The 23,552-nt window shown below is 36.1% G+C and overlaps 1 protein-coding gene across 2 annotated transcripts in view; it reads right to left on the bottom strand.

Moving 5' to 3' along the window:
- LINGO2 (leucine rich repeat and Ig domain containing 2) overlaps positions 1-23,552 on the bottom strand; it is a 1,052,619-nt gene that overhangs the window by 281,757 nt on the left and 747,310 nt on the right. For both annotated transcript variants that reach the window (XM_072959270.1, XM_072959269.1), the window contains one exon: positions 7,738-7,896. The gene's annotated coding sequence lies outside the window, so the exon portion shown is untranslated. The remainder of the gene's footprint in view (positions 1-7,737; positions 7,897-23,552) is intronic.

The following is a 23,552-nucleotide window of genomic DNA, read 5'->3' as shown; positions in this document are numbered from 1 at the left end:
TCACTAATGGCAGTAACATATCTAGAGAAGGGGTGCGTTACTGGAGGTCATGGTCTGTTCTGATTGAAATCAAGGGAAGCCCAAGAAAGAAATGTTAGCATGCTGATCAGTAGGGGAGGACAGAGAAGAGGGGAGAGTATGTGTGTGGGGGACAGAGAGGAGTAGAGGAAGAGGAGGAAGAAAGAGAAGGAGGAGGAGAAGGAAGGAGGAGATGAATAAAGAAAGGAAGAGAGAGAGAGAAAAAAAAAAGAAAATGAGGATGTATGTGCCGAAGATCTACGTCTTAACACCAGAGTTAAAATCTGTGGAAGAGCGGGGCTGAAATCCACTTACCTCCCTCTGATTACCCACAATCCTCCACTTGGGAAAATGGCCCACATGGTAGGTAAACCTGAACACTTTCTTTCTGAGCCAATTCTTATCATAAATTAGCACACCCACAAAATTTGTATTTGGCTACAAAACCCTTTGTACATGGAACATATACCTCCAGATCAGTGTCCCACAGAACACATGCTAGAAGACAATCTGTTTAAATTACTCTGTTGGAGTTTTGCCCATTTAAATGCTATCAGAGGAAAGAAAATCCTATATAGATGAAAAACAAAGTGCTATTCAAATGATTTTTAATTTAGCCGTTTATGTAAGTATTCTATAAGGTTTATATACCTAACCTTATTGTGTATATAAATTTATATACAACATTTACATCAAGAATTATATACAAAGTGTGTATGTAAGTTTTCTGCTCTTTGTTGGAAAGGGGAAATCAGTTTGTTACTGCCAATATCATCAGCAAACATTTATTCAAAATCAGGGCCTATCATAACACCAGGATAACTGACTCTGTAAAAAGAAACACTGTGGGTTCTATCTCTCAAGCTACTTTCACATTTATGGAAAAGCAAAATACACACACATGCAACAAGAAGGAAATTACACAGTATTATAAGAAATCATTATATAATAGAGCAAATTCGTACATCTGTATAAAGGCATAGGGATTGGATTGCTAGTTTTAAGAACTGAAAAACAGGATGATAATATAATGGAAAACTCACAGGTTTTATAAAGAGGAGATCTTAGGAGAAAAACTCACCCTCACATGTATTAGCTGTGTGAGACTGGGAGAATTACTAACTTTTCTAATTCTCGATTTCATCATCTTGAATATGTATATAATTATGTCTATACTGCAGGGTTACTGATATAAATGACCTGTATTGATCCAAAAATTCAATGTAGGGTGGTTATCATTATGATTTTATTTTGTGTCACTGCTGTATTCAACAGTAAGAGGCATGATATAATCAAGTCTTGGTTTTCCTTCCTTGTACATTTCTGCAGAAGAGACTTTGTAAAGATTGTCTCCAGCAGTATCTTAATTTCATGCTGAATCATATCCTCAGAATGAACAAATCCTTTCTAAAGAAATGTTCCCTTTGCTCACTCAGGGATTTCCTACCACTCGGTCCAAACCCTCTTGCACACATTCTGTCAAGCTGTTAACCCCCAGCATGACTCTGCTTGACTTGCCATTTAACTCCAGGATCCATGACTTCAGCGCTATCTTCCTCACCACAGTGCATCCCCAAATGCCTTTCCTTTCCACCAGGGGCTCCCTCTGCCCCTCACTGAGGGCAACAGGGAGCTGCCAAGGGAAAATAAGCTACTTTCCAGTCATGGCTTGTTGCCAGCACCCACTGTCCAATCCTAGGAGAGCCTTCTTCCAAAGCCTGGAATCCTTTTAGACACCTCTAGTTGATTCTTTTTCCACCTCCCACTGCTGTTTTCTCATCTCCACTGTCTTCCCTCACACCTCAGCTGACGGTCCACATTCTGCCTTTTACTGAGAAGACGTGACCACTCAGAACCAACAGCCTACAAAGCATGGACTAGAAATTCATGAATTGTCTTGGATTTATCCCCATTCTTCTAGTATGGTTGTGAGATTAATCATAATAGTTAATTTTTAAAGTATTATTTTACTATGGTAAATGTAGTTTTAATTCTAAATTTTTATTTCAAAATTAATAGCAGTCATAAAATACATGTAACTGAAAGAAAAGGTTAAAGGCATAATTATACTTCTTGATTAATGTCGAGGACCTCTAAAGACAGTCTCTACGAGTGCAGACTGAAGTGATATTTCCAAATTAGAGAATCATGTCAACAGATTAGGATGATTTGTTTGCTGCTGTAAGATACAGTTGGCCCTCCATATCTGCGTGTCTGCATCAACGCATTCAACCAATCATGGATGGCATCTGATTGTACAATAACATTTTATGTGAAGGAAATTTAGCATCTGTGGATTTTCTTATCGACGGGGAGGGGAATGGTGTCCTGGCTGTAAGTGTGTTTTATTGATTCCAAAGACTATAATTTGGTATGGAAAATCATTTTGGTGATTTTTGGTTATAAAGAAAATGCTATTTACCTCAGTATCAAGGCACCTAACAACATGATTATAATACGACCAATAATAGATTGTTAAACACAACACTAACCATAACCCATAGACCTGTCACCACCTTCAGAAGGAAGTTGTTGCTATAATTCTAATAGACCAAGATCTCCTCAAAGAGCCAGAAGAAAATAAATGCTTATATAAATAAATAATAATAATAAGTAGCACCACCACAACTAACACTGAGTGCTTATAAGATGTGAGGTATTCTGCTAAGCACTTTCCATCTCATTTACTTCTAGAAATCCTGGGTAAAATATTCTGAAATTTGGCTGAAACAAATGGACTTTGAGATAGGATGGCTACATATATAGATTGTAAATAATAATAATAATAATAATAATAATTATTATTATTATTATTATTATTATATATAATAACTAGAGCATGAGCATATTTATAATGTGTCAGAGATTCTGCTGAGTATTTTTATCTATAATCTCCCTTAATCCACAGAATTGCACCATGGGACCACTACTAGTATCTTCATGTTACCAGTTGGGAATCAAAGCTCTAAGATGATAAATAACTTGCCCAAGATCACATAATTTGTGTCAGAGTTGGGATTCAAACCCAGGTCTTCCTTAAGGCCAATGCCTACAAATGTGATGGTATATTTACAATCACAATTTGCTATAACTTGTCTTCCCCAAATAGAAGAAGGTCGCTTGCTGGGATAGCTGCATTCCAGTGACTTCTACCCAGACGAGTCTACCCCCAACAGCATGGGTAGAGCCAAAACCTTACTTTGTTCTCCCAAGTATTTGAGATATATAAAAACAAAACATCAAAATTTGTGATAGCTTGTAAAAGAGAATCATACTTCATTTATAAAGGCAATGAGATATTTAGTAAATGTTTTCCTTTTTTTCTTGTTTCTTAATGTCATGTTAAATCCTCCATGCCCTTAGACCTTGGGTACTATTATATGTCATTCTGTGATTTTAAAATATCTGTTACTAAATAATGACAGTATTGAAAACCATGAGAGAATAAGATATCCTTGATCTAACAATGGACAGGATGGATCAAATACCGATGGCCCCACTAACAAGAGAGATGTCTCCAACTGTTAAAAACACAGAAGTTAAGACTTTGATCTGTAGCACAAGCATTGGTATTCATTCATTCATTCATTCACTCATCAAATATGTTTATTGAATATGTATGTGGCTCCGGAATTAAGGTCCTAGAGAAGAAAGACAAAGATGTTGGTCTCAAGAATCTTACATTCTACTGAATAATATTCTCACTTCCTTAAATATGCATAATTAGAAATTCTTGGGTTTCTTCCCCCCTATAAGAGAATTTCTCTGAAAAATAGATGAGTCAGTCATACAAAATGTACTGAATCTGGTGTACTGCTGTGGAGCTTTATGACAATGGTAATGTTCAATACAATAATTGGAGTGAAAATGATGCTGTGAGTTAAGAGTTTCCTGCAGCAGAGGTGTTAATGCGTCCTGGCTCATTAAAGGGTGTGTCAGAGAAGGTTGGGCTGAAGTTCACTTTCATTCATTTTGTGTTTTCCTCAGGCTCCCTTCTTCCCCAGTTATCTTCCATAGCTTTCAAGTGCTCCCTATTATTTTGACCAAATGTGCATTGTGATGGAAAGGACATGATACTTTCAGCAGAATTACTAAATTAGGTTTAAGTAAGCAGTCTGTGCCAAGTAGGGTAGCTTTGCTTCCTAGCCATAAAAATGTGCCTGCCATGCATGCTGCGTTCCCAATGAGTGAAACACAGTGATTGATGTGATGATAAAACGATGAAGGGAAGGATAAAGCCTGAGAGATAAAAGTCTCAAAAGGGAAATAAAGTAGGGTAGCAGCCGCCCCCATCTTAATTGAAGCATAAATTTTAGGAACAGGATCTGAGGTTTAATTTCAAGCACATATTGGGAGCGAGTTTAGAGTGTGTGTGTGTGTCTGTGTGTGTGTCTGTGTGTGTGTACCCTTGTGAATGATGAAAACCATGTAAATTAAATTCTTTTCATCCTTTGTATGAGGAGTTTTCCTACCATTTCTAACACAGGAAAATTTGTAAATGTAGAGGTTTATTGATTGTCACCGAGAGGCACTCATTTAGTCAGCGTTTAACAGAGACTAACAGAATCAGTGATGAGCAGACACTGTTGTAGGCACTGGTGATACAGCAGACTGGAAACCGTACATTTCTGCAATCACAGAACTGAATGTTTTTAGTTTATCTTTTCTCTCTGTACATACCTTCCCTGACCCCACCCCTATCCTATGCCAGAATCATTTTCTTAATGGATTGATTAGATTACATCACTTTCATGTTTATAGCCGTGAGAGCTACACCTGCAAAACACTACAATCCAGCCTTGACTTGACCTGTATACCCCACCTCTTTCTACATTCTCCGTACATCCTAGTATCAAGTGTTCTGTTTTCCAAGACTAATATTTATTTTTACATTATTGAGACTTTGCCATACTCTGCCCTGAGACTAGAATGGCTTCACGCCTATTTCCTACTGATTAAAATTCTCCCCACTTTTTAGATGCACAGCTGAATTGCCTGTTAAGCCTCAAAGACCCTTTAATACTCTTATCAATTTTAAGAATCCTTCATTTTTGTTCCTAGAGAATTTTGCTTGCAACACACCATTTAACTTTTCAGTACATTTTGCCCCGCTTGAGCTGTTTATGTGTCTGTTTTATTTTGTGCGTGCGAACTACCTGAGGACAGGAAAGGAAGGGTTGCTAATTTGTTTCTGGCCACATACTGCTTTACATGTGGTTAACATTCAAAACAGGTCTGGAGAGCAAGTAAACATGTAGCCCAAAGTATTTAAGATTCACATGAGGCTTTTCATGATGGACACAGCTACCTCACTAACTTCTCAAAATTTTATTTTCAGACGATCTCAGGATAAGAATAGTTGCTCTCTGCAGAGAGGAAAGGACCCACTGCTACTTAAATGTTTTTCATTAACCACCTTAGAGACTGCAAATCCCATTACATGGGGCATGCTATTATCAGAAGTGCTGTGAAAAATTTCACCTTTTATAACCTGTCTTGATAGCTTAATATTGCTTCTATGTGCAAGCACACTGTAATGTAATCTTGAGCTAGGCAAATTTTTACTTAAAAACACTTGAAAAAATAAAAATTGCTTTTAAGCTCAGGAACAGTGCAAATTTTTATGATTTTGCCATAAACTTCTGAGAACAGAATTCAGAAGCCTTGACATTCTTTTTACTTTCTGGAGAAGCTAGAGTGCATCACCATAAAAAAATACAACTGTCATTCTTACAACAGAGAACAAAAATGAATTTCAAACTAATGTAAGTATAAAACTATAATGTATACAATTTCTGTTCACTTTAAAAGAGTTAACCCTTAACTGGGAACATACATGCATTCACTGTCAAATCCTTTATGTCCAGAGGACACTTCTAAATTGTGTGCTTTGATACAGAACAGTGGAATTTCCTATCTCTGTACATCGTAATCAGTAGGATTCACTTCATAAGACTGTGTGAAGAGAAGTTATGTTTCTTTAAGATACTTGGACCAAAAATATTTGTTGTACAGTTTTTCTGTATTGATAGTTTGCACGATTCAAAAGCATAAAGTATTCTGAATAATAAAAACACTTACCTCACAAATAGAGAATAGCTTTTCCTTTGTGACAAGATAGATCATTGCAAATAACTGCAATAATACATGATTACTTACCTTCAAAATAGATTTAATTTTATCCCTCCCCTTTTAGTCTTGGTTCTTTCTAAGTCTGATGTTTTAACATGCAACCCACTTTTGCTGAAAATATTGAAATAAACTTAAGCAGGATGAAATTTATTTTGGACCTAGAGATTAAGACTTAAAAGCTTAAGAATTTGGAAGTCTATTATTAAGATTCTCGCTATAATTATTTGCTAGATATCAATGCTATGAAGCATGGAACTAGGGTGAGCTTTATTCCACAAACACATCTTGCATTTTGATGTCTCTTTTATTTACAGCTGGTAGAACTCTTTTAAATGTAGGTAACCCAGTATGCCACAAAACAGGACAAACTCAGTTCACTAAATAAGGGTTTCTGCCCTGAGTTTGGTGATCTATACTACTTCTAACAAATATGAAATTCATGGCTTTTTGAGTTTTGTACTCTCAGGATATCATCTATGGACAAGTAAGTTATTAGGGGATTCAGAAGGGGTATTTATTAAACTTTAGAAAATCAATTATTCTCAAGCACTTTCAAAGTTCTCCTTTATATCCAAATAATTATCTTGGGCTATAATTTATTAACTGAATTCCATTTTATTTTCAGAAAATGAAAAAGTTATATTTGTTAAAAAGACTTAAAGGGTTCAAGTGACTTAGACTGATCTCCCTCTGCTGGTCTCTAAATGAACAAATTTTTACTTATATTTTCTGTTTCTGTAATTGAACTTAAAGAAAATCCTGCTTTGGGATTCATAAAATTCAAATAAAATGTAAGAGCTTTGATAGTCTTAAGGTCAGAAGACAAGAATAAATTGTAGTTTCCTGAGGTAATTGTTGATAACACATTATGTTACAGAGGAGGAAGAGACTTTAAGAGAAAGACAAGAGGATGTGGCCAAACTATGGATAATAGTTGAAAAAAGGTTCCAGAATGAAACAGACAAAAGTAACAAAGAGAATACTTGAATAAGAGTATGTATAACATTTTAAATTATAGAAGGCACAATAATAATGGAGAATGTCATTGTGTCACCATTTTAAATAATACCTAATGAACAGAATTTAGAATGATACCTTCAAAGAAACAAGACGAAATAATATGTCTTCTAAATTGAAGTAACCTTGAAGCATATACGAAGCATACATATGAAATGATACTCAGATTTCTGTATCATGTAAAATATAAATCCTTAGAGGCAACACTTTCCCTAATGAATCTTCAAAATGTATAACCGTTTCCTTATTCCATGATTGGTCAGAATAGTTACTTAAAGAGGAAAACTCCTTAGCTTGCAATTTTGGTTATTGCATTAAACTAGTATCCATTGTATCTTGTGTCTGCTTTATGTGTTTCTTAAAGTAACCTCCTTCTCCTCTCTGAGAAAAAGGGACTCAGTTATTACCATATACGTTCTCCTGAATTCCAGGGAGCACTGTTCTTCAACAACCTGTTTAGTGGACTTACAAAACAATCAGACAAGCTCTACATTATTCAATACATCCTGGCAATATGCCAAAGCCCTTAGAACAAGTGATAAATGATCAGATGTCTCCCTCCAGTCTTACCTGGTTTACTCCTTTTAAAAATCCAACCCTTGCTGTCTACCATGCAAAGCTCTTGGCCACTGGGTGAAATCCAAACTGGGTAGCTGATCATGATAATTCCAACATGTCACCGGCAGTAGCATCTCTCAGAGTCCCACAAGTCAACTGCTTGAAATGAACCTGCAACAAACATGGAATTTCTTCATTTTAATTGAAAAATAGTGAACTATGTCCTAGGTCCAGGAGGCATCATGACCTAATCAATAAGGAAATCATAAAGGACTATACGAGAGGCAATAAATGCCTCTTAAGATGCTGATAAACATTAAAAACAGGAAACGAAGTTCATGTGCTACAGAAAGTGTTTTTACAGAGTGCATGCTCCTCCTCACATTATTATTGATCTATTTAAGCTTTCAGTGTACATAAATATTATTGATATTAAAACTGACACCTTTCATAGCATGTACCCCTTCTCCTCCATGTAGGTGATCATTTAGAATACTCAAGAGTATTTTTCTTGACTCTATCCATAATATTCTCAGAGTAACTGGGCAATGAGTTTCAAAAGGGCAGAACCCATCAGCAGCTAGAAGAAAACCCACATGATGCTCTAGATCAAGGATAGTTTCCTTTGTGAGTTCTAACATTCCATTCAGTGTCAACATTCCCAGTATAAAAATTGCAACATGTCTGTAGGAAATAGTGCATGAGAAACAACTTTTGGGGGTGCGTGTGAGGTGTTGCAAATTCAGCAGCCACCATTATCCAAATCAAGATAAAGATCATAAGATAGCAATCAACATGAACATGTTGTATCCAGAGTATGTACACAAAGGAATGACCAGAACCCAGCAAAGTAATTAGATAGCTAATATAGGGGCAATATTTAATGCTTCAATTATTTATATTTATATGAGTAAACATGGTGTTTAAACTTTATAAGCATGTTTAACTTCCATTCAAGGAGAAAAATCCCCATGTATAATCAACAACTTTTAATTGCACTGATACCTGCCACATAAATAACTTTGTTCCATAGAAATTTATAAAGATAGTAATAAACAGATTTGCTTATTGGTCTTCCCAGGGTAGTTTTTCATAATGACTAGATTTTTAAAGCTACAACAACCAGATTTTGTTTATGCATATATAAGAACACATTTATTATTATTATTTTCTAAGTGGTGCAACAGAAATGACTGAGAGGTTATTCTAAGCATGTAGAGGGACTTACATGAATGATTTTGTGCTGCATTCATGGACACAGGTGCAAAGACTTATTTTAGCAAGCCACAAAATGATATATCCTCATGCACCTGTGATTAGAACTTCAGGTATTCCCAGAAGTCAATGTGGAGACTTTATTAAAAGCCGCAACAGTGAGATATTGTGCCACTTCAGCAAGAATGGTAAGACAGCCAGGGGCTGAAGTCAAATACATACCTCAGACTAAAATGGAACACTTCAAAATAAGTCCTTAAGAAAAGAGACATGTATACCTGGACACTAAATGAACATGCTGCAGCTCAAAACGAAAGTACTACATTGATGCTGCTATTAGTGACACATAAATACCCACACACCCAGACACACATAAAATGGCTGGAAATTTCTAATCTCCTGATCTAAGCTCTGGTATCCATTAAGCTAAAATCTTAGTCAATTTCTGGATGCAAATGTTTCTATTCGTGCCCCAAATTATTTTAATTCTTTTCTTCTTTGAGGATACTCTGAAAATGATCAAGTCAATTTTCTTATACAGCAAATCTGTTTCCATGAGTGGTAATCCTTTCTGGTCTCTTGGTAGCTGTGCAGGGCATTAGAAGAAGTCATATACGAGTAGACTAAGTAACAGGGAAGTGTTTATAAACATAATCCCCAAGCCACCCAAACTGACTTTGAAGTGAGGAATTATTGAAAGCTACTTGCTTTGGAAGGACTCATCTGTACCCAGTGTGACTTCTAATACTTCAGTTTTGCCACTGACTATAAAGGAGTGAAAGTAAGTATACATCAGCACAACTACCTGTGCTTTAACATGCCTTTATTTATTATACAAAAATAATGCTGTTGATTCCTTCTTTAAAGAGGTAGGTTTTGTGTGTGTGTGTGTGTGTGTGTGTGTGTGTGTGTTTTCAGTAGTGAAAAAAAGTTTTTTCCACCAACCACTGAACACTGATTCATCCATTAACCCACTTATTCATTCCACACATGTTAACTGAGCACCTCAGTTGTGCCAGATATGGGATTATGTGCCCAAACACATAATGAAAAGATACACATTGTCCCCACAGAAAAGATTACTATCTGTTCTATTCTGATTTGTTGACACATGTTGGTAACCAAGAAAGGTAGCGACGTTAGATCAAATTAAAATAATTGGTCTTATTTTATATCCCACCTACTATATGAACAGACCATTGGGTTTTATGAAGTTTGGCAGTGAGCAAAGCATCAACAGCCAAGGGCAAACTGCAGTACAAAATCACTGACTCACACAGTAAAGTCATGTCACATTTATGCTGGATGTGATGGCTCTGTGTCATTCTTAAGTCTTTCTCTCTAAGCCCCCTAACTGATTGAGTTATGACAGTTCAAAAAAATCTAACTGATATCAGGTTCTGAATGTACATTGATATTTCTGGCACCCAACATAGAGTCAGTGCCCCCACATGTGTGTATTGGGCATTGCAGTACAATTCTGTGTGGTCTACATCACAAGTTAATGGATTTTTGTGGGGGTGGGCACTATTATACAAGTTGCTTCACACAATTTTTGTATTTATTATTCCATTTATTTTCTCAGAGGATCTGTAAAGTTAAACGCATGTGTTCTTCTCAAAGGGAAGTCCATGTGGTGTTCACAAGAAATACAAATTCTATGACATTGATTTGAATCTTTACTCTAATATCCATTTTCAGAACGAAAAAAATGTATACAATAACATTTTTCACTTATCTCCTTTCAGATACGATGCTGCATAGGAATATGAAGTCAAAAGATACAGGTAATACCTTAAAAATACTCTTAGATATTAAATAAAAAATTGAGAAATTTTTACTAAAATCAACACAGCTTCCAAATGGTTTAATTTTCTTCTATTTTCTCATCTTATATTTTTTGAGATCTGCTTATTACTGAAACAACTAGTCTGAAAACAAGCCTTTTAAAAAATACTATTTTTGAGAAATTTGTATTCTTTTAAAATAATTTTGAACAAATACATTACATTGTATGTAAATTATACCTCAATAGTGTTGATTTAAATTTTTTAAATGCTTTTTTGACCATGTTCAACAAGGTTCTAGACAGGGATGTGGTATATAGAATATACTGATAAAATACTGTTGTATGTGAAGGGATAGATTAGGGGTTTAGGATTAACAGATACACATTACTGTATATAAAATAGATAAACAACATGGCCCTACTGTATAGCACAGGGAACTAAATTCAATTTCTTTAATAAGCTGTAATGGAAAAGAAACTGAAAATATATACATGCTGTATGTACATGTATAACTGAATCGCTTTGCTGTAGCCCTGAAACTAACATTGTAAACTGACTACACTTCAATGAAAAATAAGAACTGAAAAAAAAAAAAAAAAGACCAAAGTAAAATTTTTATAAAGTAGAAGAAATTCAGACATTCACAAACTCTGTTTTCTTGTTTCCTGGTCTGGCCTTAAGTGCTCTGAAATTGAATTTTGGTCTTTGTCTTTCCTTATGCACACTACCACTGCCCTTTTAGTAGATGAGCTTTTATCTTATTGCTTAGAAGAAAGCTTTACAAAAGACTCCGTTAGCACTTAGGCACTCGTTCTATAGGATATTGATTTGTACTGGTTGATATGTTACTCTTTAAACCTTATCTCAGGGATGCGCTTCATCTTCCCCACGGACGCATGCTGTGTAGCCCTCTGGGTAGCCGACAAAACTGCGAGTACTCAGCATTCTACAAGCTCAGTGCATTTTGCAAGCTTTGTATCTAAGTTGCTTGTTTCTCCCCACAAACATCAAGAACACAAACATCAAGAATGTAGGGACACGTAAGTTATCAATAATCAAAGTTATGAGTCTTTCTGCCTTAGAGATTTCAAGTCTGTCCGCTTTTATCAGTGATATTGGAAAAGGAAAGATGCCACCATTTTCAGTCACAAAATTATGATTTCTAAATTCTTTTTATTTTCTTCATTTTGTCAGATGTAAAAATCACAGATTATTTCCCAGTAGACAGAGGTCATCAATAAAAATCTATGTGCCCACTGCTATCTTTTTTATATGGAGATTCTCATTTAATTTTCTCAAAATAAGCATTATAAGAATTCCCACTTTATGGTGGTGAAACTAAAGATGAGAGAGTTTAAATTATCGCCAAAAGGCATAGATGTACAGCTAACTGATAGGGCTATGCTGTCAATTCTAAATTCTTATAAATTGAATTTGAGAGATTTGCTCAATCTACAGATGAAAATCTGAATCTTGTAGAAATGAAGTGACATACCAGAGGTCATTAAGATCACAGCAGGATTGGATGAGCACCTAAACCCATGATGCTCCTGTCTTTCTAATACACCGCTTCTTACCCAGCTGACTCAGCATGTCATCTAAACAAATTTATAGATTTCCAGTTCACTTGATTTTAGAGAATCATGTTTTGGGTAGGTTTTATTTTAGAAAGAAGATACCAAAGCCAACAAACAAAATAACAGGATTTCTGAGTACTCAATTTTAAATGAGCTTAATTGTCTGAAAGTAACAGATGACATCTTTCTCTTTCTCTCTTGCAAGCCAATTTTTTTTCCAGTGGGAAAAAATATAGACACAAGGAGAAGACTGTGTTGATAGATTGTGACAAAGTGTATGATTGGATTAAAATATAAATAGCACATTGATGTTTGCTGATGCCCATTTGGTATGTTTAGCTATGGTGTTAGCAATTACAAGCTTAAAATAATATTCTAAGACCTTCATTTAATATTTTCATTTTGGAAACCCAGCAGGAAGCCCCTTCAGTGACATAAAATAAAATCTAGGGCAATTCAGTCAACATCTGAGAAACCAGTGCCTGATACTCAAAAACAAATAATTCTCCGTGTTTCCGTCTCTGCTCAAAGATGCCTAATTCTGCATTTGATTATAATCTAGAAACTGCTAACTAAAACAGTCTATATTCCTGCTTGCATTTTTTTTAAGTAAGGGATCCAATTAGTTACATTCCCCATTCTCCACAAGTGAAACTTGTCTCCATCCTTTTTCTTTCCATTTCTGTTTTCTCCTTCCTTCATTCCTTTACTTCCTCTTTCCTCCTTTTCCTTTTTTTCCCACTGTTTTCTCTTCCTTCCTTCCCTTGGTACTCCCTTCTTCTCCCTTTTTGTCTTTTCATCTCAGCAAACATGTAAATGTCCATTAAGCTGTATATAATGTGCTGGGCTCTGAGGACCAGGCAAGTACAAAGACTCAATTCCTGCCCTGGTATTGCTCCTAGTCTAGTGGGGTAGACAGAGAAGTAAACCAATGTCTTATGGAAGAGAGGTGGGGATGCAACCTGCTTTGACTTCTTCAGAATACATCAGCCTTGAGAAGAAAAAGAGTGCATAATTTGACCCTAGCTTGGCTTGACCTGAAGTGAGAACTTACAAACATAAATGAATCGTCACCTGTAAGTTCCCACATACCTCATTCTGAGTTTTCTGTGGTTTAAAAAGGGATCCTTTAAAATGCTCAGAGATCACACACACACAAAAAGTCCCAAGGTAAGTTGTATCACTTAAATGCAAATACAGCTTGGTTGGCTTCCACCAGAAGCTAAAGTGCCAGCCAATGGTGGACTGAAGAATGCAAGCTTAGCCTAAGGGCATTACAAATAGTATTTCAAACACCATTTTTTCCAGACAGAATGCATTTGTGAACTGGTTTTGTCATTGGCCACCAGTTTGAGATCCTGCTTTACAACTATGGAAGAGTCACCACCCACTGTTATCTAGATGTTGGTCCCTTTGCCTCCCTTCTTGGCAAAATCCATGGTGGGTAAAAACGTCTCTTCAAGAAATCTTTCTAGTGGAGGAAAAAAGCCCCTGGACTAGATCATCAACGTCACCAAGAGTGTGTCTAATACTGTGGATTCTTGGCCACCACTCCAGAATGAATAAACCCCATTTTTGGAGTGAGATTGGGAATTCTACAGATGACAGTTCCCTAGGTTAGACTTAGATACACTAATGTTTAAGTTATGTCTGTTATATCTATGTTATATCTGATTCATGACTAAAGTTTTAAAATAAAAACTATAAGGTGTCTGTTTGTATGTCATAGATGTATGGTATTGGCAAAATTAAATGGTCAAAGAGCTCTTTAATTGACTTAAGAAAATTAAGTACTTATATAAATACTCAAACATAGAGAAAACTGGCCAAAATAAATTTCAGGTTCACATTATCTAAAAAGTATTCAGTACTGGTATTAAAGCTAGCTTAAGCTTATTGGTTTAATTACTATAAACACATCTTTAGAGACATCAATGTTAAGTATAATACTTCTATTGGGCCTAGGCTTACTAGAGGTCAGGTAAGGCTACTGTATCTGTTACAAATTTGTCAACAAGAAAAGTAACTCAGTGTAAAAAAAAACTTTCAAAAAAGTAACAAAATAAGAGATTTTGGGTAAACTCTATAGGACTTTTATTTTGGAAATAATCTATCTAAAATTGTCTCCTCAAATTCTGGTACTTAAAACTTGAAACTAAGTTAAAAATTTCACTATCTGTGTCATTTACAAAATATTAAAACATTAATTGCTGGGCAGGTCTAGGTTTATCTACCTTTGCCTTAGGGAAAAAAGAACTAAAACGTTTAAGTTTCCAGTCAGAAAACGATGATATGATAACCAATTCACAGTTGCTTGCATTTTGTTTTTTGCCAGAGATTTAAGGTTTTTAAGGGTTAAAATTATAGTATGTAATTAAAGCTCCTAAAATAAGTATTTCAATATACAGTGCAGAAGTATGTATGTTTTCAGTAAAAGAGTTTCATAAAATACAAGAAAATTTCATGCATAATCAGGATTTTAAATATTTAACAAATTCTAAAAGTTCTTTGTAGCTCCAGCTAACTTTGAGATGCTTTAAAGGCATCTTAGATACTAAGTTAACTTGGATTTTTTTAAATCTGTTAAGTTAAATATAATCAGTCATAATTCTAGTAATTACAAACAAGTCTCTTTATCGATTACAGATGTTTAACCATGTCTTTCAAGTCCTTTTGTTGTCACAGACTGCTGTTACACAGGTGTTTCATCTTCAAGAAAATTCATCAGAAATCAATGGAAATAGTGGGTTACAGCAGTCCCACATCAGATGATGGCTATGTGGGGATTCCAGCCCATACCCTCAAACCTGTGGACACAAAAACAAAAAGGCTTTCCTGCCCCTGGGGCCCCTAGATTAGACATTCAGAGATTTTTACTCCTGGCAGTAGTTTCAGAAGACGGACCATCACCCCTCAGCAACCACATAAGATTATGGGAGTAAAATCTCTGAGGGGGGAAGGAGACAGGAAGGGGGCAGGGCTCAGCCATTCAAGGAACGTTACAGCCATTAAAATCAAAATGGTGAAAGATTCAACCCCCAGGAGGCCTTGAGGCTCAAGATGGTGGGAGATTTGACTTCTAGCAGATCTTGAGCTTCATTATTTGCTCACTGTAGTATATTAACATGGTGAATAACATGCCCACAGGCCCACGGCAGTCCCAAGGCTAGCCACAGAAGGTCAAAGAGTGGGAAATGGCCAACTTCCTGGCAATCCCAGTCCCTTCCCCAGACTAGTTAGACTGGTCCTTCCACTTATTAGCATATGAAGCCACTGAGCCCATATAAACTGGCAACAGGGTGCCTCGCGGCAGCCCTCCTCTTCGGAGGTGGCCCACACTCTATCTATGGAGCGTGTACCTGCTTTTAATCTCAGCACCCAACCCTCACACCTCGTGGCCTTTCTCTTGCCTTTCAATGTATCTCTCTGAATAAATCTACCTTTACTCAAAAAAAAAAAAAAAAAAGAACCACTCTTCTAGAATAAAGCCTACAATTGAAATTTCTCAATACTTTCCAACAAGTTTTAATTTGTAACATTTATTCTCCTTTAATTTCAAATAAATTAACCTATTTTGGAAACATTACTCTTCTATAAGTTAGATGCATTGACAAATTCCCTTTAATGATCAATTTTTTTCCCTTCAAATATTTAAGAACTTAGTTTAATGTTCAATTTATGTACATGATCTTCATCGCTTTTTATTTAATATAACTTTCATTTTTTTGATCACTAGAAAGACTTTCTAAGGATAGAGAGAAATTATTATGCACATTTGAAATCACTGGGATTTGTACAGATTAGTCGTAGTAAGAAAGGAGGAGTCAAGTTACCTTTAGGGTGAGGCAGCACTGTACTTAGAATGGGAAGCAAGAAAGGAAGGGAGCGTGGTGGTCTCATCACAACCCATTTCATGAGAAAGAAGCTTATGTCTCTACTCATGACCAGCCTCAATAACAGCCCTCACATGGCAGGGTTTTGACAGTTGTCATTTCCTGATGGGACACAGTTTGCATGTTTGAATTCCGCACTCCTTTTAGAGGGACAGTAGTGGTAAGTGTTTCAGGAATTAGAGAGCATTCAAGAAAGCGGGGTTAGGAAAATAACAAGCATTTGGCAAGTAACCACTGTGAATTAGTGTGTCATGCTGGATGCTATACTTACACGTTCTCATTCAATGGTCACAACACAGCTGGGAGACAGATGTGATTATTCCTACCTGGTGACTGAGCAGACTTAGAGTCAGAGAGGATAAACAGCTGGCCTAAGGCCACAAAGCTAGAGGGACAAGCAGAATTTAATCCTCTGACTTCGTGGTTGAAGAGGAAAGGCTTCTTCCAATAGAATAAGTACTCTGTTGGTTGTTTGTCCTATCAATTAGCTTTTTTCCACTTCAAGAATAAACCCAGGTCAACCATTTCTCTCTTCCATCTCTAAAACTTCCCCTCCTCTAACCACTTAAGTCCACTTACCCCCAACATCAGGTATAAAGAGATAAAGCACAAGAGAGACAATGTCATGTTTATTTGTTTCTGGCTGTTCACAAACCAACACGTTTCTCTTCCTAGTCGCTCTCTGAGTTTTGTGAGGAAAGCAGGATGGAGCTTGACTACTGCATTATTCTTGCATGCTGCATTATTAACATAAGGATAGCCTCAGAGGGAAGGCAAAGCCTTCTTTCCACTGCTGTCTGGGAATGAAGGGGCTCAGATATGACCTAACCTTGACTGCTTGAAGGAATGACACAGAAGTAAATAAATAAGTGAATGAATAAATAAGTAAATACATAAAAAACACTAGTGACTAAAACATAGGTTTTCCTGCAATGTGACTTTGTTTATTTATCCAGAGCCCGCCCAGGCTTCCTTGTTCCTGTTCACATGCCTATTTTGTAAGGCCTGGATCTCATTCTGCTAAATTATTTTTAGGTTTAATAGAGCCAGAGTTATTTTCAAAATTGACAGAAAACCTATGACGGCCCAGTTGGACTGACACAAAGTTGCAGGGAGTATGTCAAAAAGAACAACAAAAACGAAAAAAAAGCAGGAAAAAGAAAATCTGAATAGAGAAACTTTGACTGAAGTTATGATGCATCTAGTAAAATTACTGAAAACAAAAACAAAAACGTCTGTATCTAGTAAGTTTCAAATCAGTGTGTTAAGGAGAATGTTGAGAATGGCTTCCAGATACGATGAGACAGCTAGAGCAACTTTACAATAAAGATACATTAAATTAAGAGTGATCTGCTTCACAGACAGACATACATATGAATTCTTTAAAACAGGGGCACCCTAATGTATAAAATCAGATTCAATCAATATGAATTTGGCTGACACTTTTCTATTGCTGGAGCAAGCAGTCATTGGCACAAAGGCCAAGACAGCACCCAGACTTGTTGCCATCACGCAGAACTTGATGGCTGCTTTCCTAAGTCTGATTTTCCTGGCTTTTTTTGAGAACACTTTATAGAATTTATTTTTAATTTATTTTTTTTTTTTTACTTTCCACCCTATCCACAACTTAGGCAGCAGACAATTAGTATAATTTTGTAAGAGCTTGAGCTTTTAAAATGAATATAGAGGTAGTTATATATCAATCATCATTCATTCATTCAAAAATACTATATTATTAGTATATTCCAGGCACTGTGCCAGATTCTGGGACAAAATAATGAATAAAACATACACTTTCCTAGACCTCACAGAGATCACCTTATCTGTTAACTTGTCCTTACTGAATTCACATATTTTATACAAACTGGGTTATACTTGATAATATGTCCTTCTTCTGGACTCCCTGAGACTAAGAGAAATTTGGTATAAAATTTTTGGAAGGTAAGCTGTCAAATCTCATCTTAAGATTGAATAACATGTTTATATTTAGATTTTTGACCCACTCATGACAATTCATATCTAAGAAATAATCCAAAAAAAAGTTTATTAACTCATTCTTTCGTTGCCACATTCAACTGATATTTATAAATACTACTGTGTGCTGGGTTCTGTTTTATTGTAGCAGAGACCAAGACAAACAAAGTTCCAAATTCCTTGGAATTTCTTTCCAGTGGAGGAAGGTAGATGGTAGAAAATAAGATGATTTCTGAGAGTAATACATGCCACAGCAAATATAAAATATGGTAACGCTAGCAACACACAGGACTGGGGAGGTGCTTGATAGGCTGGGTGATAAGGTGAGTCCTGTCTGATGGAGTGTTCACAAGTATGATGTTCACGCAGATAATATTCACAACAATAAAAAATCAGAAGCAGACTAAATGCTCAAAAATTAGGTAACTCAGATTGGCCTTACCCTAACACCAAAATAAATATAAAACTGGTAAAAAATAAATGAGGCAATCATTTTAGGCACTAAATGGGCAGAACAGGACTGTGGTATCTGACAGAAAGGAAATACACTGAGGTGAGCCCTGGCTAACCCTGCAATTGCCTGGCTTTTTGCCTGGGGGCATCTGCCACCACAGTGAAGAAAGGTGGAAACTAAAGGGGGTAGTAATACATTGAGCTGCAGAGGCAGACACTGGAGTTCTAGGACATTGGAGTCGCTGAAATGCACAGGGCAGGGTACTGAAAAGAGAGAGTGCAACAAGGAAGGAACACAGAAGTCTGAATGGAGATTTGCCCATAACAACTTTATGATTTATCCTTTTTAAAACTTGTATTGGAAAAGAAAAAAGGTCTTAAATCCAAGATCTAATTTTCTACCACAGGAAATAGAAAGAAATGATGAGACAGGGAAATAAAGATAAAAGCAAGATTCAAGGAAACAGAAACAAACAGTACAGAAAATTAACAAAGCCAAAAGTTGTTTTTTTGAAAAATAAAAATAAAATTGATAAATGCATCGTAAAACACATAATAAAAACAGAGAGAAGACGGAAATGACAAACATCTGCAAGAAAAGAAGTGCTATCACTACAGACGTTAAAGACATTGAAAGGATAACAAGTGGATACTCTGAATACCTTTATAACAATAATTTGACAATTAAGATGAAAGGGACAGATTCTTTACAAAACATATTTTAAAATTTCTTAAAAACACAACACAACTAATAAAGCTGATTATATCTAGTAAAGAAATTGAATTCATAGTTATAAAAACCTTACCAGAAATAAAACTTCAGATTCAGATAATTTTACTAGTGGGCACTGTCAGACATTTAAAGAAGATAAAATACCGTTCTGTTGTAAATTCTTTTACTCCAAAGAGCAAGGAACACTACCCAATACATTTTGTGACATTAAAGAAACCTAACAAATATATAATAAGAAAAGAAAATTACAGATCAATAGCCCTCATATATGTAGATGCAAAAATCATTAAGAAAATATCAGCAAATCAAATCCAATCATGTGTTAAAAAAAAAGGATAAAAAGGATAACTCAAGTGGGGTGTACCCCTGGAAAGCAATTTAACATTTGAATGTAATTCACCATATGATCACTTCAATTAATGCAGAAAAGTCATTTGACAAAATTTAACACCAATTTATGATAAAGACTCTCAGCAAACTAGGAATAGAATGGGCCTTCCTCAAGCTGATGAAGGGTGTCTACCTAAAATTAACATCATACTTAATGGTAAAATGTTGGATGTTCTTCCCAAAGGTGAAGGTCAGTCAAATATGTTGCCTCTTCCCATTTCTATTTAATATTATAACAAAGGTCCTGCTCAGTTCAACAATGCAAGAAAAAGGAAGTTAAGAGCATACATATCATAAAGAAAGACGCTAAACGACCCCTATTCTGAGCTGGCATGAATTTAAGATGTATAAAATCTTATGAAATTTGTTAGAACTAATAAATGAATTAAGAAAAATCATAGGATTTAAGGTCAGCTTACAAAATTAAGTTGTTTTTCTATGAATTAGAAGTAAACAAATGCAAAATAAATTTTTAGTAATACATTTATTATAGCACCAAAAAACCATACAGTACTTTAAACAATGCATCCAAAAATGTATGTAAGTAGGCAGAATTCTAACCTGGCCCCCATGGTTTATGCCTCTTGGGATACATGTCCCATATAATCCCTATCATTTGAGAGTGGGAAAGATCTATAAATATGATAGGTTATCACTTCATGATTAGATTACTAGTCAGTTGACACTGAATTAAGCAAAAGGAAATCATCCTGAGCGGGCGTAACCTAATTCGGTCAGCCTTTAAAAGAAGGTGAAGCTTCAAATTAATTTATTTACAAAACAGAAACAGACTCACAGATATAGAAAACAGACTTGTGTTTGCCTGTGAGGAAAAGGGGTCCAGATTGGCAGATGCTACGTGCTGTGTATACAAGGGATGGACAGTGGGTTTATTCTGTGTGGTGCAGGGAACTATATTCAATGTTTTGTGGTGACCTGTAATGAAAAACAACAACAACAACAACAAAACATTGTGTGTGAGTGTGTGCTGGGAAGCAGCCACTGGAAAACAAGCCACACGTAAATTTCCACGAGCTTAAAATATTATATTCACACTTGCTTGCTTAAAATGCACATGCTTGCTTTGTTTTTAATGTTTTACGCAGTAGATGACATATAGCACGCATTATGCTAAAGAAAATTTGTGGTGAGCAATCCTGAGATTGCCCATAAGGGCACAAAGGAGGGCAGATATTTCCTTAGGGTGAAACAATGGCCGATCCTGGAAAGCCAGATCATCCATTAACAAAACTTTGTTCTGGCATGAAAGCATGCGGTTAAGCCCAGGGGAAATATTTGCTATCTTGAGATGTCCCAGAGGCAATAACAGGATAGGTTTAGAAATTCTGCATACCCTGAGGAGGGTGATTGTTCCTGGAAGGGATAGGTCTGAAATTAATCAATTAATCAGCAAGCAGAACTTGGTGCTTATCGCCTGGAATACCAGGAGCCTCTCCTCTTTTATCGCATTTGTTTCTGAGCTGTATACTCCTAATAAATATGATGTCGACCAGGCTTTTGGGACTATAGATCCATGAGATCTTGAGTCCCCTGGTCCCATCTTTGCTCTTTACTTCGTCTCTTTGTTTCTTAAGTCTTGCATCGCCTGTCCTCAGACATGGTCCCAAGCTGTGCTGGATGCAGCAGGGGGGTGTGTGTGTGTGTATGTGTGTGTGTGTGTGACTGGGGCATTATGCTGTATACCAGAAATTGACACAACATTCTAAAATGAGTATACTTCAATAAAAAACAAAAATAAAAAAGGTGAAGCTTCAGAGAGGTATCTTCTTGCTGGACTTGAAGGCACAGCCTCCATGAGTCCTACTGTTCAAGGAAATGAATTCTGCCAACAGCCTTGAGAGCTTGAAAAAGAACCATAAGGATCAGAAGAAATTTCAGACAGGTCCAACACCTTGATTTCTGCCTTGTGAGATCTTAAGCAGAGAACCCAGCTGGACCATGCCTGGACTCTTGACCTACAGAAACTGTGAGACAATAAATGGATGTTGTTTTAAGCCATCCAATTTGTTGTAATTTTTAAAACATCAACAGAAAACTAATACAACTTATAATGCCTCTTTATGGAAAACAAAATATTGCTAAGAAAAATTAAAGAGAATCTAAATAAACAGAGAAATATCCACGTGTATGGATTAGAAGCCTCAATATTTGCAAGGTGTTAAGATTTTTCTTCTTTTTCTTTTTCTTTTTTTTTGTGTCTATCACAGTTATGTTTATTCACACATGAGGGCAACAGTACGTCTATAAGTCAACACAGTCCTCCACTTTCCCATCCAACACAGCCAGACCCACGTTCCATTTACATAAAGCTGGTTAATGGTGACCATATGCAGGCACAGGACTGGAAGGTTTCAAGGCTTTACTTCTTTTATCAGCACTCCTGATTTTATAAACGATGAAGCCCATCAACCCCATTCTTATCCAAATCTCCTGGTAAACTTGGGTATAGTAGGGCTTCATGGGGATCCAAACATTCTTAATAATGCTTTGAAGAATCTGGGTGCAGGACCAGCGGCTCAGGTGGCCCTAACCCCACAACTAACAATCTGGAAAGGTCACTTAAAATTTAAGATTCTTTAAGTTGATTTATAAATTCAACACAATCATAAACCCAACAAGCTTTAAAAAAAAGAAATTGTGAGGCTGATTCTACAATTTCTCTGAAAATGCAAACGATCTAGCCAAAGCCAAAATAAACAAAGAAGAAGGATTAAAAGTAGGGAATTTATACCATTCAGCTTCAAGGCTTCCTATACAGCTACATTAATTAAGACAGTGAGGGTACTGATACAACGAGAGACAAACAGATCAACTAAAAGGAGTAGAAAATCTAGAAATGCATCCATGCTTGTACTTTCAGTGATGTCAACAAAGCATACAGAGTGAAAATATAGACATGAGAGGTACACAGCAAATTCAGGTCACTGGTTATATCAGTGGCAGGAAGCAGAAACAATTGCAAAGGAAGATTCAGCATTGTCTATAAAGATTTATTTCTTACACAACAAAAATAAAAACAACAGCTCTGAAACAAGTATGACAAAATATCAAAAATAAGCTGGATACTAGTGGACATATGGGATATGTTGCACTATTCTTTAGATTTTTTTAATACTTGTTTGCGCTTTGCACTATTTCCTCCAAAAAAATAATCTTTCCTTTTGACCAACCACTTCCACACTTAAGAGTTCACACAAATGACCTATATTATGGCTTTTAAAATATTTTTTGTATCTTTCTATTCGTTTCTACATAAGAGGAAAAATGTGATTTCTATATAACTGATTATCAACATAAGATATCCTCTCAGTGAAATTCTGAGTCTTATTGGCATTCGTCACTCTGCACAAAAGATCAGTATCCACACATTACTAATGGTGATGGCAGCCATACAGCGGTGTGCAATGCCTATCTCCCAGGGAGTGATCAATCAACAGACTTCTTATCTTATCCACATGGACACTTCTTTGCTTTAGGTATGGCCTTTACTTGAGTGTACCTTCAGCTCGCCAGAGCTGTATGAAGCATGTGCATTTGTGGTTGGAGCTGATGGACTTTAGACTCCTCAAACTCAGATCTAACACTTGGGACTCATAAATCTGTAGCTCCAGACATCTAAACCCTTCTGGGCTTCAGACCCTGACTTCCAACGCCTGTGCTTTATGTTCCCTGGCTGTTAGGTAGGCACCTCAATCTCAGGCGATTCACAATTAAACTAAGTAACTTCCTTCATGAAACCTTTTCTCCTTTTTACCCTCTTAGGTCAGTGAATGGTGTTGCT

The sequence above is a fragment of the Vicugna pacos genome, chromosome 4 (genome assembly GCF_048564905.1).
Source record: "Vicugna pacos chromosome 4, VicPac4, whole genome shotgun sequence".
NCBI classification, from domain to species: Eukaryota; Metazoa; Chordata; class Mammalia; order Artiodactyla; family Camelidae; genus Vicugna; species Vicugna pacos.
The sequence above is the reverse complement of the archived record's forward strand: the minus strand, read 5'-3'. Positions and strand labels throughout refer to the sequence as shown.